At 42.0% G+C, this 14,398-nt stretch overlaps 1 long non-coding RNA gene across 1 annotated transcript; it reads left to right on the top strand.

The window, feature by feature from the left end:
* The first annotated feature begins 11,994 nt into the window (after positions 1 to 11,994).
* Positions 11,995 to 13,780, top strand: LOC119282056. Its single transcript, XR_005138619.1, has 3 exons — positions 11,995 to 12,330; positions 12,670 to 12,987; positions 13,091 to 13,780. It is a non-coding gene; the product is annotated as an uncharacterized LOC119282056 (long non-coding RNA).
* The last annotated feature ends 618 nt before the right edge of the window (positions 13,781 to 14,398 follow it).

Genomic DNA, 14,398 nt, shown 5'->3' on the forward strand with positions numbered 1-14,398 from the left:
TGATGTGTGTTCGGGCTTTTCAGTTGTTTTGTTGTCAATTTTTTTCTTTTTCCTTTTCTTTTATTGTTTTCATTGTTTTCATTTTTATTATGTTTCTTTATTTATTTATTTTTTACTTTTTTGATTTAAAAATTAAATGAATATTTTTCATATATATAATGATTTTTTAATACATGATAAATTCTTAAGTAAACTATAAACAACTTTAAGTACATGATGAAAAACAAAATTAAATGCATGATGAACAATTTTCTAATGCGTGATAAACATTTGAAGGAACAAGATGAACCATTTTTCATGAACATGATGAACTGCATTTAATAAACGACCAAAATTGTCTAATGCGTGACAAAACTTTTTCTAATGCATTGTGTAACTAAAACTTGCCCACTATGTATTTTAAAGTTTTATCCATGTCCACCATGTACGTTTTAAAAACGTTCATAGTGTATTAAAAATGTCCATCGCATACTATACTTTGTTTGTACCCTGTAATAAAAAATGTTCATCGTGCATTTTAGGAATACTAATCATGTATTACAAAGTATTCGTCAGGTATTTGAAATGTCACCATGTATTTTAAAAATGTTCACTATGTATTTAAAAATTGTTCATCTTGTATTAATAAAATGTTCATCTCATAAATAAATGTTGCATATTACAAACTTTTTGTGTACTTGTAAAATGTTCATCGTATAAATAAATGATTATTGCATGTTATAAGTTGTTTGTCACATATTTAGAAATGATCGTACATTGTTAGAAAGTATCCAGGATTTTTAAAAGTTGTATTTAATTTGAAAAAAGTATTGACACTTTTCTTTGTGATTTAGTTTGTGTTGAGGAAAAAAGAAACAGTAACGTACAAAGTGTTTCATGGTGGCGGGTAACAAATATCTGGTTGTAAGGATGTCAATTTACCCATGGGCATGGGTACCCAACCCGCAAGGGTGGGGTATGGACACATTTACGTGCCCATGGGCATTGCCCTAACCATACCATACTAGTCGTGGTTAGGACATGGATTTGATTTTGTGCCCATGGGTACACCCAAACCCTACCCGATTATCTTACAGGTGGATCACGTGTGTTATAAACCCTAAGATATCGAGTCATTGTATGTAAGCTCTTTACCCCACCCCATCCCCCTCCCAATAAAAAAATTCCCCAACCTAAAAATTTCTCAGTGGCTCGCGCCTCCACCATACATGGAACTAGAAATTACGCCACCTTCCTTTGATATTGTGTTGATCTGCCCGTTGGGTACCCATCGGGCATGGATACCCATACGGTATGGTCATGGGCATGGATATTTACCCCATGGATAGGGTATGGGTTGAGTTTTATGCCAATGGGTTGCAAGGGCCATAGGTTGCAAGGGCCATCAATCTTTCAACCAGCACTGCATAGGAACCCATGTATTCACCTTCAGCATTCCGACAAACTTCACTAAAAGAACCTCGAGTATTATGTGTGGAAACGACTCGGTCCACATTTATCTTCACGACACCACCTGGTTCAAAAGTGGTCTATTTAGGAACCCGGAGAGCTGCATGTCGATTATAATGATGTTGAGTCACGGGTTTCTTAATCGCTTCCAACTCATCAATGAAACTTTTGATAAAAAGGTGTGTTGCTAGAGGGCTTTGATGTTCGTAGGACAATATGTTAAACAATCACACCAAGGAACACTATGAAGATGGCAGTAACGGTCAAACTCATCGATGACCAGAGTAGTAGAAGCAGTAAAGAGTCAGTGTAGCACGACGATTTCCCGCAACTGGGTTACACCTCCCAGCTGTGAGAAAGTTCTTCGAGACGAGAGTCGAAGTAGACGACCCCTCCGGCGTATCCATGCATTCCCTGGTAGTAGTCTGGCAGAGCTTCTACATCCCAAAAGAAGAACTGCGAGAAAGCTTGACAGAGAGAAAGCCTAGCAACGCTTCTCGTCTAATTAGGAGTCCGGTTCTCTTAGACCAATTAGACCAAGATTAGAGACAGTCTAATTAAGAGCCTAAACACTTAGGACAATTAGACCGGGAGAGCGTGAAGCTGTGTGGGAGAGAGGCCCTTGGATTTGTATCTCAAGAGGGAGGCCTTCCCACATATATATAGGTGGAGGAAGGAGAGGGGTGCCCCAAGAGGGGGAATCCTTCTCCCCTTCCACTTAGTAGAAGAAGTGAATGATTCCCTCTCTTTCCAATTCATATTAGGGCCTACTAAAGACTTGTGGCGCGCCTTGTGGGCCCCTTTGGGTCCTATAGGGTTCATCATCTCATGACTGTCCTTCACAATTTTCTTCCACAAGTAAAATACCGGATTTTTCGGATGCTCCATCACCCATTATGCTCACCCCGAAAACTTTCCATATATAGACTCAGACTCTCTAAAATCATGGTATACCTTTCTGGAATTCCCGGAACCCCTCTAGAACCATCTAAAGCACTTTACAAACAATCAAAAACTCTTTCAGTGCTCTTTTAACTCATTTCTCATTTCTCTGGTAATCAGGACTAGAACCCATTAAGCGTGTGACCCTACATGTTGGGAAATAAGTGGAATGTACCAGAACCCCTTCCGAACAATAGTTTATAACAAGATCCGAACACCCTTATTAACTCCCGCATATTCATGAATATCTCGAGCGAACCTTTATTTACGAATACTATTCCCTTTGCTTCCCGATACGTTTACAAAACCTGAGGTGAGATAATTTGGTATCCTTGTGACTCAACTCCTTGATCACTATACCGGTTATGCTCGTTTTTGGTTTCGCTCTCTTTACTCGTGTCCGTGTTCCGGTATCATGTGATCATAATTACAAGTGTCTGGCCAGACGAAAATGACACTGTAACACCGAGTGAGCCCAAAGAGTATCTCTCTATCGTGAGAGGAGCAAATCCCAGTCTTGAACTATCGGTAGCGAAAAATACATTTCCGATATACCCGTGAGTCGCCTTTATTCACATCCATTTACGGAATGATATGTGGTAAACCCCAAAGTAATCATCCCGTATGTTGGTATACAATAATCTCATGGTCTAAAGAACAATGCAATTGTGAACAAGTCATATGAAATACCGATAGAATAGCAATGAAGACATCTCTCAGTAATTCATAAGACCCGGCGTCAGTGCATGGTCCTGGGCGGAAGCGAGATCGACATCAGACCTGGACCTAGCATGCAGCAGCATGGGTGAGTTGTCTTGGGTTTTATCTAGAGAGTCTTCCTATCTGGTCTGGGGCAGCAAGGCGGCAGTGCTATTCTGGTGTAGGAATAATTTCATCCCAACCTTCCCCTCATTCCATTGGTGTGCTTGTGATTAGTGGATAGTGTGCGGAGATGTGTCTCCAACAGGTCTTTCGGGATCCAGTCTGTTTTGGTTGATGGAACCGTCTGGATTCAACCGACTTTCGTGGTCTTCAAAGTTTCTGCAAACCCTTCTTGATGTTTTTTCCCTGGGGCAACAATTTGCTTCATAAATCATGGTTACCAATGTCTCCTGGTCTGCATTGATCTGGCCATTGTTTCTACAATCTCCTAGGTTTAAACAAGTTTGCTTCACTGAAGCGGGGGCTCAAAAACGCCATCGAGCTTCGCTCACGGCACGACGCCGATGGACGCGGAAGGAAGAAGACTTGTCACCCCCCCCCCTCCCCCAAAATTTTAATGTGATCTTAGTGTTCTTTAACGGTGTCTTTCTAAGGACCTGTGATGCTTAATATATGACCTTTGGCACTTTCACAAAATAAAGAAGATCTAAAAATCAAGAGCATTAACAGCCAGGTTCAACCACTAATTTTACTTTTTTGTGGGGAAAAAGTAGATGCCTACTACTCTTACTGTCATCAACGTTATGCACCCGACAGTGGTTGCCTATCATCAACAACAATGGCAGTTGTGGATACACTCGGATTAATTACAAGAGATAGATATATGGAAGTGCTCATATCCAGCATATGGATTCACATATCCTTTTTGGATATTAAGTGCAGGGCCATGATCCCAAGAGGACTTTCTATAAATAGCACTCAAACATCATGTTCTTCTCCTCACACTCCCATCACATCGAACAGCTTCATTTGATGCACACTTAGTCATGGCGTTCAACAACGCTCAACTACTTGCTGCCTTCACCTTGGCCCTACTCCTGATGGCCTCCGGTGAGTTAACATGGCTCCGATCATAGTATCCAAATACCATATTGTAAATTAGGATCGAGATGAATACATTGGCGGTTACTGTATTTTAAGCGGCACCATGATACGGTCACATGACTTCTGAATACACTCGTTATGGTCACTATATATTATTTGACATGAAAATATGGGCATTGTTGCACGTACGCGCTGTGTATGAGGTTGGTTTGACCATTTGTTGACCGCCATGTATGCTATTCTGATTAGGCCAATTTTGCATGGAGGTGTTATTTGTAAAAAAAAGTCAAATATCCCCACCTCTTCAAATCCCTAAGCCGTGGCGCATGCTCTTCAATCCCTAGCTTTATCTCTCCCTTGCGTGCGACTGCTCCACCACCACCTTTCTCGTCAGCCGTTGTCGAATCCACTAGTCACCACCAGATCCCATCTCGCTAGCATTTCCTTCCTCTATAATGCTCATGTCTACCGCAAGCTCCTCCCTCTATGTTGTCTGCCATAGGGCATTGTCGCAGCTCTTGATCTGTTCCTCATGCTGCAAGGAGAAGGTGTGCATCTACGTCTTGACTAAGGACAAGCACGACAATTGTATCTTCTATAAATGCCAAAAGCAAGGGGCAATCTTTCGAATTCCATGGTTTCTCTTTGAGTTTAGGTGAAAAGTTTACAGTTTTTTACCTTGGCATGTATTTTGGGATAGGTCACTTGCGATTTCTGGTGCCGAGAATTGTAATATGTTGAGTATCTTGTTGAAAAGCATTATCTCGTCGGTGATGCCATTGTGGATACTATAGGTGCTGCGGAGAACCGAAGGGAGGAACTTTTGAATGCACATGAGGATAGCGTTCTAAATGTAGCTACTAGAAGGTCTAAGCAGCGTATGAAGAACCAAACTGCAAATGGCATGACCAGGCATCAAGCTTGTGGACTGATGAGGATAGGGAGAGAGCTGGTGATGCTCATGAAGTTGTTGCTTGCTGCCGTGGTATTGATGTGTTGCTGCGTGGTCTCCATGCTGAAGAAGTGATGCTATGTTGGAAGACATGGTGTCAGTCAGTAGATTCATTTTGGGATGATGGTGCATTTCATGTTGCAATGTTGTCGGTGAGTAGGTGAAACCAGTCTTAATTTTTCCCATGTCATGTGCTATATTTTGGTTTAATGTGATGGGCCAGTGTGTATGTTGAAGTACTAATGGTCCGTTGAACTTGTTTATGCTATCTTTTATGTATGAACAATTTGCATCAGTTATATGAGCAATATGGAGTATCTGTTGTATCTTTGATCCATTTGTAAGAGAAGTGATTGTGTGATGCAAAGCACACTTCACCATGACTAAACAAAGACTTGATGTGATTGTGTGATGCAAAGGCATGTTGGGGTTGATGATGTAATCAGGTAAATGATATTTAAGCCTTTTATCTAAGGTTTTTATCTAATGTTATATATGGCATTGCATAGGCTAATATGTCTATATTCTTGAGGAGCAAGAGGAGCCAACTTTTTTGGAATGAGAGTGATATGAGTATCATTAATATGGGTGGGAAGAGTACTTGTTATATAGAAATCTCTTATCACTTTTGTTATGTCATCTCCGATGGAAGATAAAATTCCATGTTTAATTAATCTAGTCGAGGTGATGAATTTCTTCTCATGGCTTTGGGAGTTAACTAGGTCTTCATTTTGTTTGGTATGTTTTTGGTGTAATCACCCTCCATCTCTTGCTTCAGAGTTTGTATATAAGGCATGCCCTAATTACTATTAGAGGAAGAAAACATATGCTTTAGATGGGATAGACTATATCACATCTAGATGTGAGATAATACCTCATATTTAAGTACTAGCACATATGTGTGTGCGTTGCAACGGGAAAATTCATGTTTTGTGCAAGCATAATGCCCGACACCACCTGATTCACTATAAAGAATATGCTGCAACGAAGCATCCTTCTACAAAATGAACAAAAAAATGATGCGATTTAGCCGTGTTCATATTTTCATTGCCGGGCATAATCTCCCACTGACTCCATTTAAGTATAATCCTTCCTTTAATTACCATGATGTCCTACCCATTTTAGCCGGGAATTAAATCCTTCCTTTTCTAATTTAGTAGCCCCAACAAATTGAAGTCTACAGATCCTTCCTTTTAATTATTCTATGTTTTTACCTCAAATCCTGCCTTTAATTAGCCTTATTTATATGAATATTCCTATTTATTAAGACCACAATCTTTCTTTTAATTATTCCACCGATTTACACATAATCCTTTCTTTAATTAGTCACATCCGTTTAAATATTTAATTTAAGCCCACAATCCTTCCTTTAATTAGCTCGCCGTAAACATGAGGACTACCATATTTAGAGCGATTTGGGATTAGTAAATGTGAAAGGTGCATAGATCGTTTTTTTAGGGAAAGCAGAGCTTTATAAATTAACGGTGCTCGGGCATATCGCCTGAGACACAAACTGCCACTTGGGGCGGTACATCAGAGTTCCAGCTAATCTTGTTATTGGGTAAACACAAACGACCTATAACTGCTAACTCATGGGCTACAGAGTTTGCTTCTCTTTTACAATGCTAGACTCTTTGCTTGGAGAACGACATTTTGAGCTGGAACTTGATATCCTCAATGACAGCGGCATATGGTGATGAGTCCACCTTCCGTAGATCAAGTGCTTCCACAAGCAGCTGACAATCAGTTTCAAAAATCACTCTGATGGCTCCCAGCTCACTTACTAATGCCACTGCTGTTGCCATGGCATTCACCTCTGCACCAAACGCATCATACACATTTTCATTGTGTCCCGCCTGTGCAACTAACACCTCCCCAGCAGCGTCTCGGACTACAACTCCCCATCCTCCATGGGATTGCCCCGGGATTAGCGAGCCATCAAAGTTGACCTTCACTGTATCCTCCTCAGGTGGCTGCCATTTTGCTTTGCCTGGTGACTTCCTTTTGGTAGTGAAGTACTCCAGGTATTCCATAACATTGCACTACGTACGCCGCACCACTTCGGAGACTTGCAACGGTAGTTCTCCTTCCCGTATTTTATTTCTATTACTCCACCAATGCCACCAAAAGGTTATGATTAGCAGCCTTTTCCTCTCATCGAGCGCCCGTAAGTTATCCAGCATTGCGTCCACGTTAGTGAATTTCTCCATCTCCGCACGTTCTTTTTCCAGGTTCAGTGCGCGCCAAACCTCCTTGACTGCTTTGCATTTGATGAACAGATGTCCACCATCTTCTGTTGCACGGCTGCAGTAATAGCATTTGTTGTTATCCAAGACCATCCCTCTCCTCTCCAGGTTCGTACAGAGTGCCAAGGCTTCGTGTTTCATCCGCCAAATAAACATCTGCAGTTTCTTTGGACAGGGTAATTTCCATATTAATTTCCACCTGTCATCCTCCTGCTTATCAAATTGGCCGGTCGCTTCTGAACTACTGTTCGGTGCTCCATTGCGCGCTTGTTTTACTAAGTGGGTTTGGAGTTTGTATGCACTTTTAACTGAGTGTGTTCCCCTCCCATCATAATGCCATGCAACAAAATCTTTCACACCATCCCTTAATGGGATTTGCAGGATATATCGAGCATCCTCCGGGCAGAAGGTGTCCCTGACTAATCTGTCACCCCATCCACCAGTGATTGGGCACATGAGTTCGTTTACATGAGTCATCAGGTTTGTACCCTTAGGCGTGATCACTCGCCGAGACCAAGCTCGGGGAATCCATGGATCTGTCCAGATTTTCACATTCGTACCATCCCCGATTCGCCAGATGTAGCCCTGCTTGATCAACTCCAGTCCTTGGATAATACTCCTCCACGAATAGGAAATCCCCTCTTTTGGTTCAGCATCAAGCACATGGCAGTGGGGGAAGTATATGGCCTTCAAAACCTTGGCGCATAGGTTGTCCGGGTTCTGTACGAGTCGCCACCCCTGTCTGGACAGCATTGCAATGTTGAAGATGTGCATATCCCGGAAACCAAGCCCCCCCTTCGCCTTTGGCAGTGTCAACTTATCCCAGCTGACCCAATGCAAGTTATTGTCCTTATCTTGCTGACTCCACCAAAACTTCCCAAGCAGGCTGTTTATCTCTGTGCAAAGGGATTTTGTGAGGTCAAAGCAAGACATAGCGTATGTAGGAATGGCTTGTGCGACTCCTTTTACCAATCCCTCTTTACTCTCCTTTTGCAAGGAGCTGCTCTTGCCATCCGTACACTCTACCACATATGCTACCTTTAATATATGCAAATGTTTTCCTTCTTGATCTTCCAACATGAACCGGGAGACCGAGGTACCTCTCGTTCCAATTCTTGCTATGAATCGCAATTGCATCTTTCACTGCGTTTTTTTCCTATTCCAGCGTGTTCGGACTGAACATAATGGCCGACTTTTCCACGTTTATGCACTGCCCAGAGCAGTTCTCATAAAGGGCCAGCGCCTCATGCAGAGCCACTGCTTCTGCCTGATTTGCTTTGAGCAACAGCATGGAGTCATCTGCAAAGAACAGGTGCGACACACGTGGGGCTGCTGTGCAGATTTTCACTCCATGAATTGTTCCTTTTTCCTCTGCCTCATGCAGCAAAGTTGAGAGCCCTTCTGCACATATCATAAAGAGATATGGTGAAAGTGGGTCTCCTTGCCGGAGCCCTCTTGAAGGCCTGAATTGTACTGTGCGTGTTCCATTCACTTTAATATGGTATCTCACCGTGGATACACACTTCATGATCAGGTTCACCCACAGCCTCCGAAACCCAAGCTTGATCATCATAGCCTCAAGGAACCCCCATTCAACTCTATAATATGCCTTGCTCATGTCCGCCTTTACTGCAGCATATCCTTCTTTGCCATTTCTCTTATTCATCAAGTAATGTGAAACCTCATATGCAATCAAGACATTGTCAGTTATTAGTCTCCCGGGTACAAATGCACTCTGGTTTTCAGAGATGATCTCGGGTAGCACCACTTTAAGCCGATTTGCAAGGACTTTGGAGATAAGTTTGTATAGCACATTACACAGACTAATCGGCCGGAGATCTTTTATTCTTTGCGGGTTGTTGACTTTCGGGATGAGCACTACTAAGGTGTCGTTCCATCCTGCAGGAACGTCACCTCCATTCAAAACCCCAAGGACTTCCTCCACCACTTGATCTCCCATGAACTCCCAGTGGCGCTTGAACACAATTGATGGCATTCCATCCGGCCCCGGGGCCTTTAGATCACCTATATGATCGAGAGCTGCTTTCACCTCTTCCCGGGTGAATTCTGCTTCCAGGACGGCCTGCATAGCATCTGTAACAGGAGGCTTCACTTTTTCAATGAGTTCAGGTATTCTGTAGCCCGAGCTTGAGGTGAAGAGTTCCTGAAAAAATGAACACACATAATTGGTTAGCTATCCTTCTTCCTTCACTACTTCCCCATTCTCCTTCCTAAGCTCCTTAATTCTGTTTACTTTCTTTCTTGCTGTCGCAACAGCCTTCAAATACGCCGTATTTCTATTTCCATCTCGTAACCACCACATATGTGCTCGCTGTTTATAGTGAATGTACTGTTTTTCTTCCAGCTCCTCCACTTCCCGACGCAAAGTTGTCTCCTCGGTGATTTTTTGTGCAGAAACAGGATCACACATGCACCTTTCGAGCGCGCGCCAAGCTTGCTTTAAACAGGATCACACATCCACTTTAGGCTGTGTTCGGTTGAGAGGGATTTGGCAGGGATTGAAGTGGATTTAATCCTCTACAAGTCAAAACCTCCCCAAATCCCCTCCAATCTTCTTGTGGAGGGGTGTAACCGAACAAGGCCTTAAGAGGTCGTTGGTTGTTACATTGAAGAGCCAGATAGGAGGTCATGTGTATAATTCCCACAATGTTGATTTATTTTGACAAAATTATTTTTCGCGCAGCTAGACCGGAGGTCCTATGTATAATTCCCACAATGTTGATTTATTATGACCCAATTAATACGAGCTAACAGTGCGAAACTTTAACGTGCACTCACCAAACGAAAAGGACCAAACCAAACCAAGAATACCTATTTCCTTTAATAGTAGGTATAATATAATATAGATATAGATATAGATGAGGTCAGCCCATCTCATCCAAAAAACAACCAACAAAATTTGGTGTGGGACTTGAAATTGCAAGTACTCCCCCCGTTTTAAAATAGATGACTCAACTTTGTATTAACTTCTAAAGTTAGTACAGAGTTGAGTCATCTAATTTGTAGTGAAATCTTTAAAAAGACTTATATTTAAGAACGGAGAAAGTATTTTGAAACGGAGGGAGTAGTTGCGTGCCCACGACACACCCAGCGAACAAGACACGCCTAACTGGGCCGGCCCATTAGTGTCAAACTGCCAGCGACAGTCACGCACAAAAAAGAATATAGTGCAAGTGCTATGATTCTAACTGGTGACCACCTAGTTCGTGCATGAACGTTGCTAGCCACTGCAACAAGCAAGTCCTAGTGACAAATAAGAAGCACAAGCTTTGAAGAACTAAATGGAAGCAGTGCAACAAATAATTATTTGAAAAACTGCAAACAATTTTTCAAATTTCGAATACTTCTTCAGAATTACAGACATTCTTGTTAAACTCAAGTAACCTTTTAAAATCCTGGGTATTTTTTAAAAAATATGAAGAAATTTGTAATTCCCCCAAAAAATGAAATTGTAAAGAAAACTTGAAAATGAGAACATCTTTTGAAATTCTGAACGATTTTAGAAAAGGAAAACTTTTTCTAAAATCAAATAATATTTTTTCAAAACATGAACTTTTTTGAATTGGCGAAATCTATTTTGGAAAATGCGAACATTTTTTAAATTCCAAACCATTTTTCTGAAAACACGGATTGTTTTTAATCGGTGAACAAAATAGCCTTATATACAAAAGTATATGAACAAAAAAGGTGTGTGTCATTTGTATACAACCATGAGATTTCGGAAAAAGATGGGAAAGTATCTCAATAGGTTGGGCACTAAAAGTCATATAAATGGGCGCAGGCGCTCATATATACGCTCATACACTCATTTCTATGAACACACACTTAAACCCTAGCCCTATGAGCACCTCTGAGAGACTGGGACGACATATCATCTTGAGATTGACGAAGTCACCATAGACGCCTTGTAGTCGACGGGAACATCTTCTACCACTGAACGCGCATCGCCGAGAATCCTGAAATAAATCCAAAAATAATACGAGCACCAGGAATTAAACTCTGATGAGTTGGGAATACCGATAAACTCCTAACCATCGAACCACAGGTTGATTCACGTGTAAAAATTTATTAGAGAATGTGTTCATTGTCCACACAAAAAGATAAATTTGCGGTTTCAAAAAAGTGAAAAACAATAGTTTTGGTTCTATTCATTTGTGTACGCTATAGTGACGGAGATATGTACATACAAAGTACACAATTGTATGCTATTTAATTGTTGTTTTCAAAATTACTTGAGGTTTCCAAATATTGTGCTTGATTTATGGGAAATGATTGGGATCATTGGACGGATAACGATGCGTGCGTCTGCCTCCTCTGACATCGTTGGATCTGATTTTAATCAGATGACCAAGAGCAACGTATTACTTAGGGCGTGTTCGGTAGTTGCCTGGCTTCTCAAATCCACGTTCCAGCCGCAGAGTCCAGCCGAACGGGTCTACTCCTGGATTTTGGACCGAGAAGCTGGCTCAAATCTGTGTGTAAAAACGACGGAGCGACGGAGTTGGAAATACGTGGCTCCAAGAAAATAGTGAAGCGGGATTTGGATGGAAATTACGGGCCTCTGCCACCGCCAAGTGATCGATCCAGCCCCGCATTAGGGACACACTCAAGCTCGTCCTGTCCCGTGACTCCTCTTGCCCCTCCCCAACCCTAGCCGCCGCAAGCCTCAAGCGATGGCGCAAAGCACCTCGACCGCTGGCGGCCACGCTCTCCCCCGCCGCTAGTCCATGCCCTGACCCACCCTTCTCTGCCCTGCTCGCCCTCTTTCGCCACCGTCGCTGACCAGGTCCGCCACCATCAGCGACGAGCTTCCCCGCCCCTGTCCACCCTGTTTCGCCACCATCGCTGACCAGATCCGCTGCCGCAATTCGAGCACTGTCCGTCAGCGACGAGCTTCTCTGCCGTCAATCGAGCTCCTCCGCCTCACCGTGCACCTCTTCCCATTTCTGGAAGGTGATTTGCTGCCCGACCACCTCTCCCTATACATGCTAATGGTGGATTTTGTGATGTACATGCTGATTAGTTGTAGGATTTGGTGATGTTCTTTGGTAATTTTTTGTAGGTGATGTGTTGCCTGTAGATTGTAGGAAGGGGACAGAAAAAATGTAAATGTTTTGTACATTCTCTGCTGCTGCATGTTCAGTACATGCTCATGGATAGTGCTGCATTTTGTTGCTATGTATGTTCAGTACAACAATAGAATTTTGCTAGTACATAATTAATGACAGCAGCAACACCTGTACATGTTTTTTTATAGTTAAGCACTCACATATTTTTTATACTCAAGTTCAGAGCATGTCTTCGAGCATGATTGCCGAGTGGGATGAAGAGAACACTAGGATCGTTACCAACTTGATGGTCACGCAAGTGAAGGCTGGAAATAGGCCAAACAAAATCTTGACCCCTGGTGCATCTGAGGAAGTGGCATTGCAATTCAAAGTGAGAACTGAATTGGACTACACGAGCCACCAAATGAAAAACAAATGGGATAAGCTGAAAGCAGATTACGCTTTATTCAAGAAGCTCAAGCTAAAAGAGACCGGAGGGGGATGGGACTTTGTTCTCAACACTGTCAAACAAGATAAGGAGTGGTGGAAGAAAGCAAAAATTGTGAGTTGTCATGTTTCTGGATTGCATTTATTTTTAATAAACCAAAAATTGTGAGTCATATTTTTTTATTACTAATATTTGTTTGCAATGTATGACCTTAAAGGTTGCAGCAAGTTCCAAAAGTGTGGACTACGCAATGAAGAAAACTTGAGCATTATGTTTGAGGACATCACAAGTGATGGCACAGATCATTGGAATCCTTCAACAGGCATACCTCCATCCTCTAGTGCAGCAATACCAGATACCATTGATATTGAAGCCATCACAGATGTTGATTTCTTAGAAGATCCCCAAGTGCCACCTTCTCCTGCTATGCCACCTTCTCCTAGTATGCCACCTTCTCCTTTCGTGCCATCAACGAATAAGAGGCTTGGAAAAACCATTGATGACAAGCACAAGAAACCTAGGACTGCACAAGTGATGCAGGATGAGATTACACAGATTAAAAACATTGCTAAGGAGTCCCAAGAAACCGTTCAATCATTCATAAAGAATGATGATGCCACTTCTGTTGCCAGTACCATGAATGAAGTGCTTGCTCTTGGTATTTTAGAGGGTAGTGATGAACACTACATAGCAACCGAGTTTTTCATCAAAAGAGAGCAAAGAGAGATGTTTCTACACATGAGTGTTGCCGCACGTAAAGATTGGCTTCGTAGGAAGTTTGCCATGACATACGGGAAATAGTTGGTTCCACTAGATGGTTTCTCATGTCTTTTGTTTATGCACTATTGAACCATTTTATGTATTGACTATCTGGATGATATTTATGTAATGTTGAACCACCATTTTCTACTTGGATGAATTATTGGTAATTGCATGTTCTGGGCACTTGCACTTTTAGGATGTTCTGGGTACCATTTTATGTATGCACTATCTGCATGCTAGTTGGTATCTAATAAATGCATGATTTTGTATGTGCAGATGTCATGTGATGATGATAGTGATGATGACAACCAATATGAAGTGAAGAAAAAATTGATTTGTCTTCATTCCGAGCATATGTCGGTCATTTGTGAAGGAGCAACAAAAATAGTTGGAAAGTATTGCAGTAGTTGGATCATGAAGAATGAGCCTAGGAAATCTATCTTGACAGGATTTGGATGGTTGCAAGAGACTATTGGAACACCAGGGGAGACCTTTACAATGTTCAGAATGAAGACAAGAGTTTTCTTTGAGCTTCATGACTTGTTGGTGAAGGACTATGGGCTCGGTTATTCTCCATTTGTTAGCAGCTGCGAGTCTCTTGCTATGTTCTTGTGGACCTTGGGGGGTTGTGAATCAAATAGAAGGACCCAAAACCGTTTCAAACATTCACCTGACACTATCCACCGCAAGTTCCATGAGGTACTGCATTGTGTGGTCAGGATGTCTTGTCACTACCTCAAGCCGAAAGACCCCAATTTTCACA

This window comes from Triticum dicoccoides, chromosome 3B (genome assembly GCF_002162155.2).
Source record: "Triticum dicoccoides isolate Atlit2015 ecotype Zavitan chromosome 3B, WEW_v2.0, whole genome shotgun sequence".
Lineage (NCBI taxonomy): Eukaryota > Viridiplantae > Streptophyta > Magnoliopsida > Poales > Poaceae > Triticum > Triticum dicoccoides.